This window comes from Eschrichtius robustus, chromosome 20 (assembly GCF_028021215.1).
Source record: "Eschrichtius robustus isolate mEscRob2 chromosome 20, mEscRob2.pri, whole genome shotgun sequence".
Lineage (NCBI taxonomy): Eukaryota > Metazoa > Chordata > Mammalia > Artiodactyla > Eschrichtiidae > Eschrichtius > Eschrichtius robustus.
Window position 1 is genome coordinate 41,033,813 of NC_090843.1, and position 19,612 is coordinate 41,053,424.

At 47.0% G+C, this 19,612-nt stretch overlaps 1 pseudogene; it reads left to right on the top strand.

Moving 5' to 3' along the window:
* The first annotated feature begins 567 nt into the window (after window positions 1–567).
* On the top strand, window positions 568–19,146 carry LOC137755563 (olfactory receptor 4D2-like; annotated as a pseudogene).
* The last annotated feature ends 466 nt before the right edge of the window (window positions 19,147–19,612 follow it).

Here is a 19,612-nt window from a genome sequence, read left to right on the forward strand (position 1 = left end):
GATGTGCTAACTGTTGCATGAAAAATGATTGGTACAAAAACGTATTAGAGACTGGAAAGGGGAGGAGTTCTTCAGAGCAGAAGACTACACAGAGGAGAGTGATTACCATTTATTATTCCAGGCACTGTTCTAGGAACCTTATGTATTATTTTATTTAATCCCCTAGACAATTTCTATAAAGAAAACATTTTTCTTATAGATGTGGAAACTGAGATTCAGAGAGATTAAGTAACTAGATCAAGGCCAAATCTCAAGGAAATAGAGGCTTCGAAATTTGACTGCAGGTCCGTTGGACTCCAAGAGTCTTCCCACCACTATATTACACTGAATCTTTGAAAGGCAGGTTGCCTGTGTCTCTGGATGGCTTTAAGCTATCTCAAGAATGTGTATTCCAGCACCAACTAGTGAACTCTCCAGAGACAAGGCCATTTAATCAGAACTGGTATTATGATCTGCACATAAATTTCCGTCACCTAACCTGGACACTGAAAGCACTAAACGGGCAAGTAGTGACTTCATGCATCTCTGTCTGTGGTTTGTGTTTTTTAGGTGTATGGAGAAGACACCATGGAATCAGGGAACCTCATGTGAGTATCAGAATTTGTCTTCCTGGGGCTCTCACAGACTCAGGGGCTCCAGCTCTTCTTGTTTCTGGTGTTCCTGTTTGTCTCCACCTCCACTGTCATGGGAAACCTCTTCATCATGGTCACAGTGACCTTTGATTCCCACTCCAAACACCCATGTATTTTCTGCTCTGAACTCTGGCTGTGTTAGAGCTCTGTTTCTCCACAGTCACTGCCCCAAAGATGCTGGTGGACCTCCTCGCTGAGAAGAAGGCCATCTCCTATCAGGGCTGCATGGCCCAGATCTTCTCCTTCCACTTTGTGGGAGGGTCCATGGTCTTCTTCCTCTCACTTATGGCCTATGATTGCCTTGTTGCCATCTCCCGGCCCCTCCACTATGTCACCATCATGAACACTCAGGTCTGTGTGGGGCTGGTGGTGACTAGCTGGGTGGGAGGCTTCATCCATTCCATTTCCCAACTGGCTCTGATGCTCCCCCTGCCTTTCTGTGGCCCCGTCCTAGATAATTTCTACTGTGATGTTCCACAAATGCTGAGAATTGCCAGCACGGACACTTCCCTCCTGGAGTTCCTTATCATTTCCAATAGTGGGGTGCTGGTCCTCATCTGGTTCCTCCTTCTCCTGACCGCGTACTCAGTCATCCTGGTGATCCTCAGGTCTCATTCAGGGCAAGTGAGGAGGAAGGCAGCTTCTACCTGCACCACTCACATCGTCGTGGTGTCTATGGTCTTTGTTCCAAGCATTTACCTCTACACCCAGTCCTTTACCTCCTTCTCCATTGACAAGGCTGTGTCCATTAGCCAAACTGTCATGACCCCCATGTTCAACCCCATGATCTACACCCTGAGAAACAAGGAGATGCAGGCAGCAGTGAAAAGATTAAGGAGGTACCAGCTGGTTTATAAAAGGGAGTCACTTATCACTTCTCTTTGGCTTTGTTTTCCATTTATAAGGTGGAGCGACAGCCACTGTTTACCTCTTCATAGCTTTGGAAATGTTGTGAAGTTCATCTTAGAACTTAATAATTTTGAAATTAAGCAACTCAGTTTTTTAGGAAAAAGGAAAATATCCTTATTTTTTGTGTGTGTGAAGGTTGATTTGAACACTCCTATGACAGTAAGATATGTTCTCTTGGAAATATGTTGGAAAGCCACACCCTCCTTTCTGCCTCTGGTGGACAGTTTCCCCTTAGGATGACAGCATTTCCCCAGAAGAGCAGTTCTGTTTTCTGCCTTTTGATCTCTTTTCCCAATAACCCTTTTGTTCTTTGTCCAGAGTGATAGAGAAAGTGCAGAACTTGGAGACTTGGCCCTAAACTGGGAGCCTTTGTCCCATTACTTACCAAACTAGTAACCTTGAATGAGCCACCTGGCCTCTCTTGCATTCATGGATTCTTCCTCACCAAACTAGCATAAAACAATATCTGTCTCAATAATCTCACTTTTGTTATAAGATTCAAATTTTAAATATTTTATAAACCATAGAACAAAATTTGAATATTTTGTAAACCGTAGAACCTACATAAGGATTATTGTTGTTGTCATTACTCCTAACATTTATTCTTCCATCAGTTGAGTAGTGTTTTGGAAGTACGGCAGATATTCCTAAGTGCAGTGAGGGAGGCATGGAGAGGGTGGGGGCTGAACTCCAGAGGGGCCACGCAACATGCCCGAGGGTGAAACTGAGCCTAGAAAGTGACATAAATTCAGGGGCATGCAGACACTATCAAACTCTTAGAGGAAAACATAGGCAGAACACCCTATGACATAAATCACAGCAAGATCCTTTTTGACCCACCTTCTAGAGAAATGGAAATAAAACCAGAAATAAACAAATGGGACCTAATGAAACTTAAAAGCTTTTGCACAGCAAAGGAAACCATAAACAAGATGAAAAGACAACCTTCAGAATGGGAGAAAATATTTGCAAATGAAACAACTGACAAAGGGTTAATCTTCAAAATTTACAAGCAGCTCATGCAGCTCAATATCAAAAAAACAAACAACCCAATCCGACAGAGGTGGCAGTCTGCGCGGGCAGAACCCAGGGCACGCAGATCCAATAGTGCCTGGTTCAGGTTCTTCTCCCTAATAATGGCGACTTCCACAGCGTCCTGGGTTTTACTCCACTCATCTTGAGAAGGCTTCTGCGCATCCTGGTAGAGGGTGCACCCGCAGCACTGGTTTTGCATTTTCAAGAGACGCTGGGCATCCTCACACTTCTCCTCAGTCAATTGGCGAAAAAAGTGGCCCACACCGTCCAGAGTCCCATTGTTGCTGTTGAAATAGATGCTCAGACAGAGCCATGTGGAGGACAGGCTCTTGGTGCTCCAGCCAGGCGTCAGGGCTGTGCCACTGAGGTGGAACAGCCAAGTTCAGGACACTGGTCCACAAGAGACCTCCCAGCTCCACATAACGTCAAACGGTGAAAATCTCCCAGAGATCTCCATCTCAACGCCAAGACCCAGCTCCACTCAACGACCAGCAAGCTACAGTGCAGGACACCCTATTCCAAACAACTAGCAAGACAGGAACACAACACCATCCATTAGCACAGAGGCTGCCTAAAATCATACTAAAGCCACAGACACCCCAAAACACACCTCCAGACATGGACCTGCCCACCAGAAAGACAAGATCCAGCCTCATCCACCAGAACACAAGCACCAGTCCCCTCCACCAGGAAGCCTACACAACACACTGAACCAACCTTAGCCACTGGGGACAGACACCAAAAACAATGGAAGCTACGAACCTGCAGCCTGCGAAAAGGAGACCCCAGACACAGTAAGCTAAGCAAAATGAGAAGACAGAGAAACACACAGTGGATGAAGGAGCAAGGCAAAAACCCACTTAACAAATGAAGAGGAAATAGGCAGTCTACCTGAAAAAGAATTCAGAATAATGATAGTAAAGATGATGCAAAATCTTGGAAATAGAATGGAGAAAATACAAGAAACGTTTAACAAGGACCTAGAAGAACTAAAGAGCAAACAAACAGTGATGAACAACACAGTAAATGAAATTAAAAATTTTCCAGAAGGGATCAATAGCAGAATAACTGAGGCGGAAGAACGGATAAGTGACCTGGAAGATAAAATAGTGGAAATAACTACTGCAGAGCAGAATAAAGAAAAAACAATGAAAAGAATTGAGGACAGTCTCAGAGACCTCTGGGACAACATTAAATGCACCAACATTCGTATTATAGGGGTCCCAGAAGAAGAAGAGAAAAAGAAAGGGACTGAGAAAATATTTGAAGAGATTATAGTTGAAAACTTCCCTAATATGGGAAAGGAAATAATTAATCAAGTCCAGGAAGAACAGAGAGCCCCATACAGGATAAATCCAAGGAGAAACACACCAAGACACATATTAATCAAACTATCAAAAATTAAATACAAAGATCAAGTATTAAAAGCAGCAAGGGAAAAACAACAAATAACACATAAGGGAATCCCCATAAGGTTAACAGCTGATCTTTCAGCAGAAACTCTGCAAGCCAGAAGGGAGTGGCAGGACGTAATTAAAGTGATGAAGGAGAAAAATCTACAACCAAGATTACTCTACCCAGCAAGGATCTCATTCAGACTTGATGGAGAAAGTAAAACATTTACAGACAAGCAAAAGCTAAGAGAATTCAGCACCACCAAACCAGCTTTACAACAAATGCTAAAGGAACTTCTCTAGGCAGGAAACACAAGAGAAGGAAAAGACCTACAATAATAAACCCAAAACAATTAAGAAAATGGTAACAGGAACATACATATAGATAATTACCTTAAATGTAAATGGATTAAATGCTCCAACCAAAACACACAGACTGGCTGAATGGATACAAAAACAAGACCCATATATATGCTGTCTACAAGAGACCCACTTCAGACCTAGGGACACACACAGACTGAAAGTGAGGGGATGGAAAAAGATATTCCATGCAAATGGAAATCAAAAGAAAGCTGGAGTAGCAATTCTCATATCAGACAAAATAGACTTTAAAACAAAGACTTACAAGAGACAAAGAAGGACACTACATAATGATCAAGGGATCAATCCAAGAAGAAGATATAAAAATTGTAAATATTTTTGCACCTAACAAAGAAGCACCTCAATACATAAGGCAAATACTAACAGCCATAAAAGGGGAAATCAACAGTAACACAATCACAGTAGGGGACTTTACCACCCCACTTTCACCAATGGACAGATCATCCAAAATGAAAATAAATAAGGAAACACAAGCTTTAAATGATACATTCAACAAGATGGACTTAATTGATATTTATAGGACATTCCATCGAAAAACAGCATATTACACTTTCTTCTCAAGTGCTCTTGGAACATTCTCCAGGATAGATCATATCTTGGGTCACAAATCAAGCCTTGGTTATTTAAGAAAATTGAAATCGTATCAAGTATCTTTTGCGACCACAACGCTATGAGACTAGATATCAATTACAGGAAAAAATCTGTAAGAAATACAAACACATGGAGGCTAAACAACACACTACTTAATAACCAAGAGATCACTGAAGAAATCAAAGAGGAAATCAAAAAATATCTAGAAACAAATGACAATGAAAACACAATGACCCAAAACCTATGGGATGCAGCAAAAGCAGTTCTAAGAGGGAAGTTCACAGCAATACAATCCTACCTTAAGAAACAAGAAACATCTCAAATAAACAACCTAACCTTACACCTAAAGCAATTAGAGAAAGAAGAACAAAAAACCCCAAAGTTAGCAGAAGGAAAGAAATCATAAAGATCAGATCAGAAATAAATGAAAAAGAAATGAAGGAAACGATAGCAAAGATCAATAAAACTAAAAGCTGGTTCTTTGAGAAGATAAACAAAATTGATAAACCATTAGCCAGACTCATCAAGAAATAAAGGGAGAAGACTCAAACCAATAGAATTAGAAATGAAAAAGGAGAAGTAACAACTGACACTTCAGAAATACAAACGATTATGAGAGATTACTACAAGCAACTATATGCAAATAAAATGGACAACCTGGAAGAAATGGACAAATTCTTAGAAATGCACAACATTCCAAGACTGAACCAGGAAGAAATAGAAAAATGAACAGACCAATCACAAGCACTGAAATTGAAACTGTGATTAAAAATCTTCCAACAAAAGCCCAGGACCAGATGGCTTCACAGGTGAATTCTATCAAACATTTAGAGAAGAGCTAACACCTATCCTTCTCAAACTCTTCCAAAATATAGCAGAGGGAGGAACACTCCCAAACTCATTCTACAAGGCCACCATCACTCTGATATCAAAACCAGACAAAGTTGTCACAAAGAAGGAAAACTACAGGCCAATAACCCTGATGAACATAGATGCAAAAATCCTCAACAACATACTAGCAAACGGAATCCAACAGCACATTAAAGGGATCATACACTATGATCCAGTAGGGTTTATCCCAGGAATGCAAGGATTCTTCAGTATACGCAAATCAATCAACGTGATACACCATATTAACAAATTGAAGGAGAAAAACCATATGATCAACTCAATAGATGCAGAGAAAGCTTTTGAGAAAATTCAACACCCATTTATGATAAAAACCCTCCAGAAAGTAGGCATAGAGGGAACTTTCCTCAACATAATAAAGGCCGTATATGACAAACCCACAGCCAACATCATCCTCAATGGTGAAAAACTGAAACCATTTCCACTTAGATCAGGAACAAGACAAGGTTGCCCACTCTCACCACTATTATTCAACATAGTTTTGGAAGTGTTAGCCACAGCAATCAGAGAAGAAAAAGAAATAAAAGGCCACCTTATTATTTCTGGCTTCTCTTTCTGTATCTCAGATTAAATTTACTTATCCCTTCTCATTCTGGTCTCTATCCCTTATTACCCTTTTTGGATAATTTTTCTGAAATATTTTCTGAAATATATCAGTCATTTTTCTGAAATATATAAATACACAAATATATACACATAGACATTATGTTTATATACTTAACAACTTATTATTTTTGTTACATATATTTTCTGTTTTATATATGTATATTATCACATGCATATGCATATATTGTAGTTCATTAATTCTCTTCATCTAATGTCTAATCCATCTGTTTAATTTTTAATCATATTTTTAATTGAATAGGTCATATTTGGTTATTTTGCAAATCTAATATTTTCTGAAATTATGTTGGTCTTCCTGTATCTTTCAATACCACTTTAAGTCTGTAAACATTTTACACATTAAAAACGTTTTATATAGTGAAAAAAAAAAAAAAGAAATAAAAGGAATCCAAATTGGAAAAGAAGAAGTAAAGCTGTCACTGTTCACAGATGACATAATACTATACATAGAGAATCCTAAAGATGCTACCAGAAAACTACTAGAGCTAATCAATGAATTTGGTAAAGTAGCAGGATACAAAATTAATGCACAGAAATCTCTTGCATTCTTATACACTAATGATGAAAAATCTGAAAGTGAAATTAAGAAAACACTCCCATTTACCACTGCAACAAAAAGAATAAACCTACCAAAGTAGACAAAAGACCTATATGCAGAAAATTATAAGACACTGATGAAAGAAATTAAAGATGATACAAATAGATGGAGAGATATACCATGTTCTTGGATTGGAAGAACCAACATTGTGTAAATGACTCTACTACCCAAAGCAATCTACAGATTCAATGCAATCCCTATCAAACTACCAATGGCATTTTTCACAAAACTAGAACAAAAAATTTCACAATTTGTATGGAAACACAAAAGACCCCGAATAGCCAAAGCAATCTTGAAAAAGAAAAACGGAGTTGGAGGAATCAGGCTCCCTGACTTCAGTCTATACTACAAAGCTACAATAATCAAGACAGTACGGTACTGGCACAAAAACAGAAATATAGATCAATGGAACAGGATAGAAAGCCCAGAGATGGTAAACCCACGCAATATGGTCACTTTATCTTTGATAAAGGAGGCAAGAATATACAGTGGAGAAGACAGCCTCTTCAATAAGTGGTGCTGGGAAAACTGGCCAGGTACATGTAAAAGAATGAAATTAGAACACTCCCTAACACCATACACAAAAATAAACTCAAAATGGATAAAAGACCTAAATGTAAGGCCAGACACCATCAAACTCTTAGAGGAAAACATAGGCAGAACACTCTATGACATAAATCACGGCAAGATCCTTTTTGACCCGCCTCCTAGAGAAATGGAAATAAAAACAAAAATAAACAAATGGGACCTAATGAAACTTAAAAGCTTTTGCACAGCAAAGGAAACCATAAACAAGACAAAAAGACAACCCTCAGAATGGGAGAAAATATTTGCAAATGAAGCAACTGACAAAAGATTAATCTCCAAAACATACAACCAACTCATGCAGGTCAATATCAAAAAACAAACAAAAACCCAATCCAAAAATAGGCAGAAGACCTAAATAGACATTTCTCCAAAGAAGATATACAGATTGCCAACAAACACATGAAAGAATGCTCAACATCATTAATCTTTAGAGAAATGCAAATCAAAACTACAATGAGATATCATCTCACACCAGTCAGAATGGCCATCATCAAAAAATCTACAAACAATAAATGCTGGAGAGGGTGTGGAGAAAAGAGAACCCTCTTGCACTGTTGGTGGGAATGTAAATTGATACAGCCACTGTAGAGAACAGTATGGAGGTTCCTTAAAAAACTAAAAATAGAACTACCATACGGCCCAGCAATCCCACTACTGGGCATATACCCTGAGAAAACCATAATTCAAAAAGAGTCATGTACCACAGTGTTCATTGCAGCTCTATTTACAATAACCAGAACATGGAAGCAACCTAAGTGTCCATTGACAGATGAATGGATAAAGAAGATGTGGCACATATATACAATGGAATATTACCCAGTCATAAAAAGAAATGAAATTGAGTTATTTGTAGTGAGGTGGTTGGACCTAGAGTCTGTCATACAGAGAGAAGTAAGTCAGAAAGAGAAAAACAAATACCGTATGCTAACACATATATATGGAATCTAAAAAAAAAAAAAAAAGGTCATGAAGAACCTAGGGGCAAGACGGGAATAAAGACACAGACCTACTAGAGAATGGACTTGAGGACACAGGGAGGGGGAAGGGTAAGCTGAGACAAAGTGAGAGAGTGGCATGGACATATATACACTACCAAATGTAAAATAGATAGCTAGTGGGAAGCAGCTGTATAGCACAGGGAGATTAGCTCGGTGCTTTGTGACCACCTAGAGGGGTGGGATCGGGAGGGTGGGAGGGAGGGAGACGTAGGAGGGAAGAGATATGGGGATATATATATATGTAGAGCTGATTCACTTTGTTATAAAGCAGAAACTAACACACCATTGTTAAGCAATTATACTCCAATAAAGATGTTAAAAAAAAAAATTCAGGGCCATGTCTGCAAGACTCTGACTACTTACTGCTATCCCCCCACCCACCCCCATTTTCAGACTCAACACTTCTTGCAAACAGGAATGGGAATATCCACTCATTTCCTCATTCATTTATTCATATATTCCAGCATTCATTTGGGGCTTAATGCATTGCTTATCCATAGAAAGTGCTCTATAATGGTTTGTTGACTATCTATCTCTCTATATACCCCCATTCCTCTTCCTCTTTCCCTCTTTCCCTCCCTACATTGATTTCTGCCAGTTTAGTCTTCCTTACATCCATCTGGGCCTTTTCCCCCCAATTCACTGGTGTGCCTTGCTTGCTCTTTGCCTGGACCTCCATGCCACACACCCATCATTTCTCTCCTCCACTATCAAACTGGGGCTTTGAGGTTAAGCAGAGTTGAAGAGAAGAAATAGGCTATGGTTAGAGTTGCAAGGGGCTGCAAACCCTACAAGTTAAAATAAAAAGAGGGTGTTTATTTTAAGGATATAAAGCTCTCCTTGAAATAAAGTGAAGTCGGGTATTACGGGAATAAGCAACTGCGAGGTCTGACACAGCAGCTGGTCCCTCCTTCTCCCCCACTCCATTCATCAGTCCCTGCCTATGCAGTCACCTTGTACATGGCTCACGTGGGAACCTCTGCCCCAAAACCTGACCTTTTCATGCTCCTTCCACAGTCAGCTAGCTCAGTGTCTCTGGATTCAAATTCTAAAGTTCTATGAGAATAATCTGATTGGCTGAGGTTGGACCACATATCCCATGTGGCTGAGGGATGTGCAGGTCGTGTGACATAAGTGTGGCCATCCAAGCTCACTCCTTCAGCAGGGATTGTGGGTGAGGGTTGTCCCCAGAGAAGGAGCGTGTGGGTGGACAGACTCCCCCCAAACATGTCTGGCATGAAAGGAACAAGTAACACACCTCTTAATTGGCACTATCCAAGAAACTTGTCATTAGTTATGTCTAGACATTCATGTTTTTATTCATTCATTAAGTATTTATTGTGTCTACAATTTACTCCTGTCCTACTTTGGTTTTTTTTACCCCTAAGTTCTTGGAAAAGTTCCTGAATTTGTTTTGTCTGAAACAAAGAAAGAAAGGACAGGAGCCTGAGGAAGCAGGGCATTCTGAGAGGACACAGGTGGCTGTGGCAGTGGCTGACCCAGGAGGAGCCATCAGCAATTTCTGAGGGAGCTGGAATAGAGAGGGAGCTGGAATAGACAGAGAGCTAAAAGCAGGAGAAGAGGCAGCTGGGGCACCCAAGGACAATGATGCCTGCCTGGATCTCCACCTATGGCCGTGTCTCCTACACTGCATTGACACAGGGACATACCAAGGACAGGGCAGAGGGTGCCTGCGCAGGCCATAAGGGTTTTCTTTTTCTCTGTTGAGTTTAAAACAACAGGAAAACTGACTAAAGGTGCTTTTATAATTGCCATGCTCACTAAATAATGTCAGTGCTAAAATACTCCTCCCTGCCAGGTGGGTTGCTCCCTACTCTTCATAAACCTGGTGCGTGTGTGTGTGTGTGTGTGTGTGTGTGTGTGTGTGTGTGTGAGAGAGAGAGAGAGAGAGAGACAGACGGACAGACAGACAGACAGGATCCCGAGAAAGTGGGAGAATTAGAATTAGAGAGGGAAGAGCAGAGGCCTTATGAGGGAGGAGTGTGAGCAGTTGAAAGAGGGGATCACGGGCTCCCTTAGATTCTGCACAGGTGTCAATAAAGCAGCAAGGCTGTGGGGTGGCCGCTGAGGTGAAGGCTTGGGGGAGGGAGGAGGGTAAGCTGGAGCCTGTCTTCCATGACAGAGAATGTGCCTCAAGAGTCCCTGTATAGCTCTCCCAAGAACCTGGACAGGGGGCCATGGGCCTTGGGCTAACCCCGCAGTGTGAACAGACAGAGAAGCCACGATGGCCGGGAGACCTGCTGCTCTGCACTGAGAACTCTCATGGGGAAAGGACATGTTGTTTCCCCCTCTCATCCTCCCCACCTCAATACCAGACGGGAGGGACTGGAAAGAGGAAGGAAGAAGCGTGAGGAGATACACAAGTAACAAATGGACAAATAAATAAATAATTTCATAGAACAAAAGCTGTGAAGGAAATGCATGGGGTAGTGTGACAGATAGATGGGCAGCATTGTAAAGTGTGGCTGGGGAAGCGATCTCTGAGGAGGGGATATTTCAGCAAAGACCTGGACCATGAGAAGGAGACAGTCACACAAAGATCCAGGTGATGGGCAAGCATTCCAGAAAGAAGAAACAGCAAGTGCAAAGGTCCTGGAGGTTAGAATGAACTTTTTGCCCAGAGGAAAAAGAAAAGAGGACAGTGTAACTGGAGTGCTATGAACAAAAATGATCTTGGTAGGAGGTGAGGTCTGAGGTGTTACGTTAGTTATCTACTACTGCGTAACAAATCAACCGCAAACCTAACAGCTTAAAACACAGCGATCATGTATTCTCTGTCACAGGTTCTGTGGGCCAGGAATTCTGACAGGGCATGCGGGAGACAGCTCGTCCCTGCTTCCAGATGTCTGGAGCCTCAGCTGGAAGACTCAAAGGCCAGGGATGGAATCGTTTGCACTTTCATTCACTCACATGTCTGGCTGTTGATGTTGGTGTCAACTGGATGCCTACGTGAGACTATTGACTAGTTTCTCCATGTAGCCTGGGGTTCCTCACGACATGGTAGTTTCCAAGGACAAGTGTTCTAAGAGAGAGAGGGAGGTGGGAGCTGAATTCTTTCTACATCTAGCTTCAGATGCCCCATAGCCTCACTTCTACCACATTCTATTAGACAGAAGTGAGCATTCAAGGGAGGGGAATTAGACTCCATCTTTTAGATGGGGAGAGTCAAAGAATTTGTGGGCATACCTTTAAATTACCACCGATGTTGATAGGAACCAGATCATGAAAGCGTTTGAATTTTATTCTAACTGCAGTGAAAGTCTTTGGAGGGTTTGGGTGTAGAAGGGAGTAGTGGCATGATATAATTTATAATTTAAAAAGGTCATGTTGGCTGCTAGGCAGAGAATGGTTACAGAGGTCAAACCTGGTGGAGTGGGTTAAGAACTCGACTTGGATTCAAGTTCAAGTTCCTGCACTAATCAGCTGTTACCTTGGGCAAGTCTCCTAACAGTGGAGGGTAGGAGTACGCTTTTACATTTATATGGATTTACGTGGAGGTTTTTCCTCCCTCAGACCTACAGGGGCATGTTTGTTTCATGCCTCCCCTCTGTTAGATGCCTGTTTTTGTTCACCACCATAGCCCTAGTACCCAGAGCAGGCCCTGGATCATAAAGGCTCTTCATAAAGTTTTGTTGAAAGCATAAACAAACAAATAATATTGTAAACCCCACATTAGTCCTTGAAGACAGTATCCACAAACCCAGTAAGCCTTTAGCAACTGGGAGAAGTATCGGGGGAGCACCTGACTCCATCTCTTCTGGGATAATCCTGTACGCATTCTGGATGTGAGGCCTGATTCCATTCAGAGCCATTATCACTGCCTAGATAGGCACAAAGAGAGCCAAGACCTGCCCTTGCCCCAGAGCCCAGCGCAAGTGGCAGACCCAGGATAGCCCACTCTGGCATCCAGTCACGGTGCATTCCTGGGACGATGTGCCTTCCAGGGACGAGGGGGAGGAGCAGGGCAGAGCCTTGTTCCTTCCCGTGACCGTCTCAGAAGACGGTACTGGGGGCGTAGGACGGGAGGAGGGGCGAGAGAGAGGAGCCCTCACTTAGCACAAAGGGCTCTGGCTAGTGGACTTTCTGTCCTTGACACTGGTTGCTGGCTCCGGCCACCTCCAGTGCTGCCAAGGGGCTGGGACCACAGACCCACAGACTCATTACCTCACCAGTGAGAAGCTGAGGAGGCTGTGGCTGGCGGGACGGGGATAAAACCTGCACAATCTTTGAAGTCATTGTTTGCATTTTTGAACCTTCTAAATTGTAAGTGCCCCAGGCAAGAGACTATTGCATTCAACAGGGTGTCTAAATTCCTACAGCTTTCAGGCCTTCATTCCTTCTGGATGCATTGAGATGCCAGGAGGCAAAAATGGATGCGTGTGGGCTCTTCCTGGTGGAGAAACTGTGCAGCCGTCCCTCTCAGGCTCTGGGACCCCGCCCACCCCCCTTGCTCCAGACTGGCTCCCATCACCGTGCTGCAGCGGCCACCCTAGAGGTTGGGAGCTGAGGGGGGACAATCGGAGCAGCCAGGGCGGCCTGTCAGGCTCTCCTCCAGTCGCACCCGTGGGGCAACCTTCTCAGGCCTGAGGCACCTTCCAGCCTGTGTGAGGAGGCTTCTCTCACCAGGTCACACCCATGCCCTTGGGAGCCTGGGGGAGAAGGAAGCAGCTTGTAGAGTCAGACCCAGGTTGAGATCCCTTCCTGGCTCCAAGATGGTGACACCTTCTTTCCTCTGTACCCCAACAATAAAACTGAGGTCCCAGGCGGCAGCAGCTGCCTTGTAGGGGTGTTGTGAGAACTCAGATGAGTGTAGTAAAGCACAGAGCACAGGCTGGCGAACAGCAAGGGCGATGGATCACCCCGAGCCAGCCGCAGTGCCCCACCCCCGCCCCTGCTGGAACCCGCACCTCCCGGCCTGTTACCCTACAAGCAGCAGCGCCCGGCGGCTCATATGTCCCACTGAGTCCTCTCACTCATGACGTCGCTCAGGCAAAACACGGTCTGCCTGGTGTGCAAGCCCACGGTCCTCCTCCCCTAGCCCCGTCCCTGCCCCTGGGAGTCCCCAGTCTGATGGAGGAGGCGAGGTACAGCTCTCAGGTAAGGCCAAGGCAGGCGGGAGGGGAAGGGATGGCCCTCAGCTGCCCCCACCCCCAGCCTGGACCTGCACATCTCAAGTGCTCACCAGGGACCACACCTGCCTCCTGAACAGCCCTGCCCTTCGCTGATTTTACCAGCTGATCAGAGAGGTCAAGCAGCCGGGGTGGCACTGGGCTCCCAGGCCAGCTGGCCAAGGCCCCTCGGTGTTTTTCCTGGCTTCGCAAAAAACAGAACACTCTGAGCTGCCTCCCTCTGGGAGCCCTCAGCTCTGGTGCACATCCATACACACAGGACCACACGTGCACACACCCTTGGCCTGCCCCGGCCTCTGGCACGGGGTGCAGCCACTGTCGTTTGAGCCAAGCCCCTTAGTCTCCCGGCAGACCTCAGTGTTCTTGTTATGAGAACAGAGCCAAGGGCCCCATTTCCAGGAACCCCTGGGAACAGGAGCAGGCCCTGAGCCCCGCTCCACTGCACCTGTCTCCACGGGGGCCGTTGGAGCTGAGCAGATAAAGAGATCCAATCAGGCCTGTGGCCAGCAGCTCCACCGTGGCTGGCAGACGGTTCTTGTGAAAGCGGTTGCAGAATCTTGAGGTTTCAAGATGGCCAGAGGAGGGCAGGAAGGAAGTTTCTTGGGTATTGGCACCCGAAAGATGCCAGGGTTGGAAGGCTCCCTCGTGGTCCAGGGTCTGGGCGTCAGCCTGGTAGGGCCAGGCCTGCAACAGTATCCACTGACCCAGGGCTTGCCTGGCCCAGGGACAGCAACACACCCGACCAGAGGCACAGGTCCTAATAGACGTACAGGCGCAAATCCACCCCCTGACCCGAGAGCTGTGACAGGCGAGGCCATAGATGCATCCATTCCACACATATGTATTAAAGCCCCGCCAGGCGGTGGGTTAGATGCTGAGGCTACAGTGAGCAACAGAGCAGGCACGTATCTTCTCTGTGTGGCTCTCACAGACCTGCAGGGAGCTGGGGCTTAATAAAATTCAAGCACAGAAATACATGTATAATCACAACGATGCTAAGCTCTAGGAACGCAGCTGCAAGAGTAAGGAACAGGAAGACCTGGCCACCCGAGTCATGGCCAGTGGGGCCGGGACAGGAAAGGCTCCGTGTGGATGGGGCCTGGAGGGTCAGCAGGAGTCACCAGGCACAAAGGAGAGGGGCCTTTGTGGTTGAGACCCATCGCAGGTGGCGGGAGGCCTGTCTCAGGAGTTGAAGCCAGCAGGGTTAGAGGGCAGAGGAACAGAGAGGGGAGACGGGGCTCTGGAGAGAGGGGCTGGCTCGCCCAGTCTGGCTCCTTAGGAGACGCTGCTTGGAGGGCCAAGATGAGTCCCAGAGGGGACGGCATGCTGGGACCAGTGTGCCAAGTCCCCCAGGGCCTCATACTCCCATGGTCATCAGGGAGGGAGCTGGCGGAACACAGTTGAGGAGCTGGCTGGTCAGGTCCCCAGTCCCCAGGTGTTCCCAACCCTTCTTATGGCCCCCTTATTCCTAGTGGCCTCATCTCCTGTCACCCCAAGTGGTCTTTTTGATGGGTTTCACTACAAATCTTTTCCTCCTGTGTGGCTCCATCTTGGACCCTTATTTTGCCCATTTCTCTTTCAGAGGAAGAGCTCGCCCGCACAACTCCCTAACCGCTGAGGTCCAACCAGGCCCCCAGCCTGTAAGGAGCCTGGTTCATCCCCAGCAGCGGGTTCTTGACTCCACATATAGAGGCAGGAGCTCACGGAGGCCTCGCAGGGAGCTGAGCTTCTCAGACACCCAACCCAGGGGGGCATCCCACCCTGGCTTCCATGCTCAGTGGGCTGCCCATTCTCACATCCTTCGGGCAGCACCCACTTCAACCGCCTGCAGCTCCAGCTCCTGCCCTCTTGGCCTTGCACCGGGAATAGTCATGGGGCCCACCTAGTGCCCACCCAAAGGCTCCAAGTCACCACCATGGTGGCCCTCAACCCCCTGCCCCACTCCACCTACCTGGCCTATCGGGGTCAGGACCCTGGGAGCTCCAAACTGTCATCTGGAAAAGGAAGAGGAAATCGCATCTGGTGGGGGAAGGGACGTGTCCTCCTTTGCAGGGTGAAAAAAGGCGTGTGGATTCATGGAGCTAAATCAGGACATGACACGGTTCACTCATGTTCCACAAACATTTCTGAGCACTGGCCAGGCCCCGTGTGTTGGGTCCACAGCTGCAAACAAGATCGGGCCTGGGGTCCCCGTGGTCAGTCCGGGAGGGGGACATGGTGACAGCATGCCTTCAGTACAGCCCATTTTGTGCTGACAGAAGCATCAGCATAGGTTGCTCTGCAGACAGAACACAGACCATGCTGAGGGGTGAACGGGAAAGGGATGAGGGAAGGCTTCCTGGACGAAGTGGTGTCTCAGCTGGGTTGTGAAGATGAGTAGAGGTGAGTCAGGCAAAGGGAAAGTGTAGGAGGGCCCAGAGGCGAGGGAGAACATGGTGCATTCAGAAAGCTTCTGGGAAGTCCAGGCTGGAGTGTGCTGGGCAGTGGGGAGGGGTGAGTGGAGGCTGGAGAGGTCCTATGGGGCCTGGGAGCGTGGAAGGTTTGGCGGGGTGGGGGGGGGGGTCCCTGGGCTGCTGCTGAAGGGACATCGTGCATAGGCCCTGCAGACCATGACTGTGCACACCAGGATCCCGGAAGGGCCCGGGCTCCTCCCCGGTTCAGCACCTGAGCAGCCCCTTCCCCACTCCCAGGCACTCAGAGCCCGGTGCTCCCCATCGACCCCCTCCCCAGGGACCCAAACTTGGGATGTGTGTGGAAGGACTTGAAAGCTTCCTGACCTGTCGTTTAGTGAGGGCAAGAGGAAGGGGCAAAATGCCAGTGCCAAGGCCAGGGCAGAGGACGAGCAGGATATAGGGGGGCCGGGGGGCCTTGTCTGTAGGGGATTTAAAAGTACCAATAGCACAGATGAAGTGTTGGACTGCTTCCTATTCTCGTCACGCGTCAGCAATTCTGAACAACGTCAGTGATGAAACGCTCCTCCCCAAAGACATCTTTCATTGGTCTAGATTCTAAACAATTGCTGCAATTACCGTTGCTTTAACAGTTCTATGTGTAAGCTTCAAATGAATGCATTTTTATTGCTTATCCTTTAATATGTACTGTGTTCCACGTGGAAGTCAATTTGGAGAATTCCCAGTTATACGGTGGCTCCCTCAGTTACCTGCATTTGCTTCGAGAGTAAGTTCTAAGGGTTCAGAACCATCCAAGCTGGCTCTCGCTATGCTTTGTGCCCCTCATCCCCTGTAGCATCACGTATTCTTGCTTTTAAACGGTTGGCTTAACATAAACAGTGTTAACTACTGGGACTGCAAAGAATGAAGAGACAGAACTTGACTTTCTTCCATTCTGTCACTCTTTGTGACCATTTGGAATGAGAATTTGTGTTTAAGATTTAAAACAGTGAAACAGAGTGCAAATTGGGCAGTATAATATTTTTAAAGTGCAAATTTAAATTAGTATGTGAATATTTTACTGAATTTGAATATCGTTAACATTGAGATTTGTTCTTTAAAATTTTTTCAATTGTTTATTTTAAAACTAAAAAAACACATCAAGAAAACAGAAACTGTAATGATACATTAAGTATTAAAACCACCAATATGTAGGTAGATTTTTCCCTTTATTTAAACACATTCATGTGATTAAAAAGTCTTAATCCACTACTCTTTTCCTTTTTATGTTGTAGTATTTTATTTTTATTTCATTACTGGGATGATTATGTCCAAATTTAATAAGTGAGAATTTCCACACATTTCCTTTCTAGCCATTATTATTACTTTTTTTCATTTAATGAGTGTTACTGAAAATAATTTTGTGGTGGAGAGGAGAAGGTATCAAAAACGAATCTGCTCCCATATCAGACACTCCAGGTCGCCACTGGGCAACACTTAGCCCCGAGGAAAATCTCTCCTGTGAGGTCCCAGTGGGCATCAGGAAAAGCCCATGGGGGCATCTGAGGGGCCTGTGGCCCTTGCCCACACTCCTCTCCTGTTGTCTCTGTGTGGTTGAGCCTGACCACAGAAAAAAAGCACGTGACACAGCTGACCACTGTGAGACCTGGCGAGGGCCACGCATGTCCAGGCCTGCCCCCCAGGGAAGGTCAAAGCGGGAGAGGGGGCGGATCCCCAAACTGGAGACCCCCAGGAGGGCTTCTCCCTCCATCACTGTCTCTCCACTCAGTTTCCAGTGGCCTGAGTTGAGCAGCTGGCACGCCCACTCCGACGGGAGGGTGGTCGGAGACCAGGATCTGAACAGCCCTGACTCTGGAGGCCTCCCTTCCTTTCTTCCTGCCCTCCTTCTTCCCAGGCACCGGGGCCTGGATGGCCTGCAAAGCTCTTGCACTCACTGCCCCCCACCTTTCCACCTCATGGTAACCGCTGGAGTAGACTCAGCAAAGGAAGCAGCAATAGGACGGGACGACAAGGCTTGTCAGACAAACACCATCCAGCACCTGCTGCATGCCTGGCCCTGGTAGCGTGTCACCTTTATTCCATAACAGCTCTGCAAAGTAAACAGAGAAAGGCCTTCTGTTAGACAGTGAGGAGGCAGGCTCTGAGGCAGAGCAGCTGAGCCAGGTGAATGGCGGCGCTGGCATTTGGACCCAGGCCAGTTCTCTACCACCTCTCTATACTGCTCTCAACAAGCTCCTGGGTGCAAAGTGCTGTGGCTCCCAGAGGGAGCCTTCGTACGGCATCAGCAGAAGCCTGGGAGCAGACAAGAGGGTCGAGGTGGTTGCAGAGGAGGGGCAGGGTCCCTTGCCCGAACACTGCCTGCCTGTCCAGCCCTGCAGCCCCGGGAACCCGCCCTCCATAGACCGCTTGTGCAGGGTTTCTTGGCGGCTCCTTCCTATCTGCTTTCCTCTCATCACCACCTGGAGCTGTCAGCACGCCAAAACCCCCCAGAGATGGGCCAACATGGCAGGGATGGGCCTAGAGCCCGGGTTCTGTCTCAAGCTTGTCCCAGGGACCATGGTGGCCCGCAGCTGCGGCAAAACCCGTGCACACCTCACTACTGCTGAAGAATGAGAGTCCTCTCGGGGGGAGAGCAGAGCTCAGTCTGAGTCCTCTCCGGGGGGGACCCTGGAAGGAGAGCGACCTCGGTTCCATACGCCCTGCCCCAGCTTCCAATCTCCTGGGCGCATCTGGGCTCCTGAGGGCAGGGGAGGTGAGCACATTTGGGGAGCACTCCACATCTTTTGCAATCTCTCTCCTTCCTGAGGGTCACTGTCCCACTCTCACAGGCCTGGAAGCTGAGGTCCAGGGAGCGGTGCGGTCTCCCCCGGTCACCCGGGAGATCAGCAGCAAGGAACTCGGTGGGCTTCCTGCAACTGCACGGTGACGGTCCATCCTGACCGTTATGCAGGAGAGGGGCCCCCGCTGAAGACAAGGAGATAAGATCAGCAGGCCCAGGCCCTCAACTGGGGCTTGTGAAGGGGGTTGCTGGGGGGTTGCTGAACGGGCTGTTTCAAGAGCAACGGGGCGGGCCGGTGCTGCTGCTGTGGGAAGAGGCTGCGGAGGGCGTGGCGGCTGCGTTGGGCGGGGCGGGGCTCGGAGGGCAGGAGGCACAGGGACTGCTCCGAGGAAGGGATGGACACGTGCACCTGAAGAAGGGGCGAGCACAGGCAGGCTGCAGGGTGCAGCGGAGGTGACTCTGGGGCTGAGCGCTGAGCGCTGAGGGCGGGGTGAGCGCTCTCCAGGCAGACCAGGATGGGGTCGGAGCAAAGGATGAGCTTGGGCTCATCCAGTGGCGGAAACCCGGGAGGAAAGGCCAGGGGGTGTGAAGGCCTGGGTCCTGGGGGGAGCAC